At 37.0% G+C, this 4,413-nt stretch overlaps 1 pseudogene; it reads left to right on the plus strand.

Moving 5' to 3' along the window:
• The first annotated feature begins 760 nt into the window (after window positions 1-760).
• LOC102840384 lies at window positions 761-2,932 on the plus strand (annotated as a pseudogene).
• The last annotated feature ends 1,481 nt before the right edge of the window (window positions 2,933-4,413 follow it).

Below are 4,413 nucleotides of genomic sequence, written 5' to 3' on the forward strand. Positions count from 1 at the left end.
TAGTTTTCTAACTCTAGGTCTGTGCACATTTCATTTTAATATTTAACTTTGTCTTCTTGAGATGACCTTTGAAATTTTCTGTTCAGGTCTTGTACTTTCTTATTTCTTCTATTTGCTTTAACATCTCTATGCTGTAGAACAATTTAAGAACAGAGTGTCTTCTAACACCCATTTTGTACTTTTCCTTCTTTCCCTTAATGACCTTTTGCTTTCTTTCGGTGTGATATTCTTGTTATCCCACAACTTTTCTGGTCTTCCATCTTTAATGTCTAATGCATCAACTTTGTTCTTCAGATGATCTCTAAATTCAGATTGAATATGTTCAAGGTCATATTTTGGCTCTTGTGGACCTGTTTTAATTTTCTTCAGCATCAGCCTAAACTTGCACCTGAGTAATTGATGGCCTGTTCCACAGTCTGCCCCTGTTTTGTTTTTGCTGATGATAACGAGCTTTTCTACCATCTCTTTCCACAGATGTAGTCAATTTGATTTCTATGTATCCCATCTGGTGAAGTCCATGTGTATAGTTGTCATTCATTTTGTTTAAGAAAGGTATTTGCAATAGCGCATTTCCAGACCTGGATGGGTACCATGGGACTGATCGGTAGGAACCAGAATGAAGCGATTTGCTCCTGCTTTGGGGAAGTTCACAACCTTAATGAAATGAGTGAAGGATGCATTAGAATGAAACAAAACATACAACACAAATCAGGAGGAGCTAGGAGAATAGTTTGAAACTCTTCAGAGGAGCAGATATCTTTCAGATGAAAGCATTGATGCTTGTACAAGTTCTCCTGACAAAGTCAATATAAATGACATCATCCTGATTGCTCTCAATACAGATTTGAGAATATTTGACAAGTAATTCCTCAACAGGGACATTGATGGCAGAAAGATAGAAAAGCTTGAAGGTCCCTTTGTTTTGAAAATTCAAAAAATTCATAATGTTGCTGCACCAAAGGATAATGAAGAATCTCAGGCTGAAACAAGAATGCTGTGTTTACAGATGACTGATGATCATACAAGTTGTACAGCAGTAGAATTTAATTATATGTCAAAAATAAGCCTGAACACACCACCTAGAACTAAAATTAAGCTTTCAGGCATTGCTGAAATAAAAAATGGATTCTTGCTTTTGAATGACTAATACCACAATTTTTGGCAGGGAAGTAGAGCACCTTATTGAGAAATGGGAGTTACAGAGAAACTTGTCAAACCATAATAGAAGCAATATTGGAACCAAAGGTGGACCCCCTCCACTTGTGCCTTTTGGGCATAAGTGTGTATCTGATGTCCAAGTTTATAGTACAAAACTTGACCAAAGGAAGACATTGCAAGTTACAATGCCAGCCAAATCTTCAAATGATAATGATGAATTTGAAAAACAAAAGGCTGCTGCTATCGCAGAAGTTGCAAAGAGCAAAGAAAGAAGACATTTGGAGGAGGTGGTGGTGGTGCTAGATGTAATCTCAATATGAGGACTGGTGGCAACTGAAATAGGGAAGTTTTACAAAAAGAAAAGTCAATTAAACCTGAGGGGAAACCTGCAGGTGTCTACAGAGAACTTGTTAATGAGAAGGCTCTGCAGCACATAACAGAAATGGGCTTCAGTAAGGAAGCATGAAGGCAAGATCTTATGGATAATGGATACAACTTAGAAGCCATATTGAATGTACTTCTTAAGAGCAACACACAGAAACTTGTCATGGGTCTACCTCTGAGAAGAAAAGGAAAAGGCAGGTGGCGAGTAAGAACTGAAGATGAAGAAGATCTGGAAAATACAAGACCATCAGCGCCGAGCACATTATTTTATTTCTTAGAGTCAAAAATGGGAATGTTGAATATGGAAGAACCTAAATTACAGCCACAGAAGCTTCATCTGGGACAGCATAGATTTTCAAATATGGAGCAAAATGAAATAAGAGATAATAGTCAACCGAGACATCTTCCTTAAAATGGTATCAGGAAGTCAAGAAATGAAAAACTCCTCTTTTTCAAAGGATACACAAAATTCAAGTTCTGTTTTTGAAGGCAGTGGATTACTTAGAACCAGAGATTCTGAAAAACCAACTTGTTCAGTATCTGAAATATGGACTGAAGAGAGAATCAAGTGGGATAGGCCATATTCTAGATAAGATAGAACTAAAGACACTTCATATCCTTCCAATTCCCAGCACAATGATGGTACTTGAAAGAGAGAGAGAGAGAGAGAGAAAGAGAGAGAGAAAGAGAGAGAGAGGAAAAGGTACAGCTTATGCATTGGCAAAAGAAAATCCACTTACTCAAGAATCCACAGATTATAATAATGAGAAATGTGGAAAAAGAGAAAATCAAACAGCAAATTATGATCATTTTTATGACAGAAAACCAGACAATAAATAATAAAACTTTCAATTATATAAAAATAGAAAAACATTTTAATGTAAATACTGACTACCAGAATCCTGTTAGGACAAATAGCTTCAGTGACATTCCAAATGGAGAGACAGAAATGCCAGTCAAGGGGAGGTGAGTAGGACCAATTAAGCCAACAGGACACATCACAACTACTCCCTATGATGACAAAATATTTTATAATAGTGGGTCAAAAAGAAGGTCTGGGCCAATTAAACCAGAAAAAGTTCTAGAATCTTTGATTCCTATGGAGTAAAAAAAAAAATGTGGAAACCAGGAGATGATTGTTTTACACTTTACTGAGAAGACAACAAGTTTCACCTAGCAGAAGTTGAAGCTTTCCATTCTTTGGGCATGAAAGCAATTGTTAACTCATTGATTATGGAAATTATGAACAGGTGCTCCTGAGCAACATCATTTCCTTTCAAAGAGAGGGATGGGAAGAAGGCACCTATGATCAAACTCTGGAGATCTGGAGAGGAGGTGATGGCCAAAGTGCACCCAGCAGTTTTACGAACCTCCCCAAGTTCAGAACTAACACAAGAAAGAATCTTCATGAAGAAAGGAGCCATTGACTGAAACATCCTGGTCAAAACCTGTTGAAAGATGTCCTATTTTCTCTTCAGAATAAGATGCAACAATGGTGGATATTTGTATGTGAAGGGAAAAAAAGAAGATTTGCAGGGGGGAAACAAGACATACAAAGCATAGGAAAACAGTATAGAGTTAATTACAGCAGATATGTCTTATTTTTTTTTTTCTTCTGCCACCAATAAAACCAGCATGCAGAAGAGAAAAAAAAAAAAAAAAGTATTTTCATTGAAGAAGTCATTGGTCTTGCGAAATTCTATCATGAGATCTTTAGCATCGTTTCTTTCACCAAGGCCGTATGTTCTAATTACTAATCCTTCCTCTTTGTTTCCAACCTTTCTATTCCAAACACCAGTTATTATCAATACATCTTGATTGCATGTTTGATCAATTTCAGACTGAAGAAGTTGGTAGAATTCTTCAATTTCTTCATCACTGGCTTTATTGATTGGCATGTTATTTGAATAATATTGGTATTAACTGGTCATCCTTGTAGGCGTGTCACAGGCTGCATTGTACTTCAATACCTTGAAATGCTTTTTGATGATGGATGTGATGCCATTCCTCTTCAATTTGTCATTCCCAGAAGTAATCCATGTGACTGTCAGATTCAAAATGGCCAATATCAGTCCATTTCAGTTCACAAATGCCTTTGATATCAACATTTATGCATTCCATTTCATTTTTTATAATTTCCAATTTTCCTAGATTAATATATCATATACTCCATGTTCCTATTATTAATGGATATTTACAGATGTTTCACTTTATTTTGAGTTGCTATGGAGCTCTGGTAGTGTAGTGGTTACGAATCGGGCTGCGAACCTTAAGGTCAGCGGTTCGAAACTACCAGCTGCTCCGCGGGAGAAAGATGAGGCTTTCTACTCCCGTAAAGATTTACACCCTCGGAAACCCTATACAGGGTCGCTATGGGTCGGAACCGACTCAATGGCACATAACAACAACAACAACAATATCCATCAGCAAATGAAATTCCCAAAGACTTTACTCCAACTGTGTTATCATGGTCAACTCAACCTTAAGGAGGCAGCTCTTCCTCCATCCAATTTTGAATGCCTTCACATTTGAGGATCTCAGCTTCTGCCACAATACTTGACAATATTCTGATACTCTTCATCATGTTTCAATATTCAATATCTGTGCTCAGAGTGTACAACTATTATGCAAGGTTTTCCATGATTAAATATTCATTCTTCCTGGTTTGCGTTTGTCTGGAAGTTCAGCTGAAACTTTCACCATGGATGGCCCTGCTGGTATTTAAAATACCCATGGTGTAGCTTTCAGAATCACAGCAACATTAAAGCCACCACCGTATGATAAACTGACAAAAAAGTAGTGGTCCTAATCTCTAGTGATGTGCAAAATTGTCACTAGCTTTATATATATTTCTTAATATGTCTATGTTTT

The sequence above is a fragment of the Chrysochloris asiatica genome, unplaced genomic scaffold, assembly GCF_000296735.1.
Source record: "Chrysochloris asiatica unplaced genomic scaffold, ChrAsi1.0 scaffold00185, whole genome shotgun sequence".
Lineage (NCBI taxonomy): Eukaryota > Metazoa > Chordata > Mammalia > Afrosoricida > Chrysochloridae > Chrysochloris > Chrysochloris asiatica.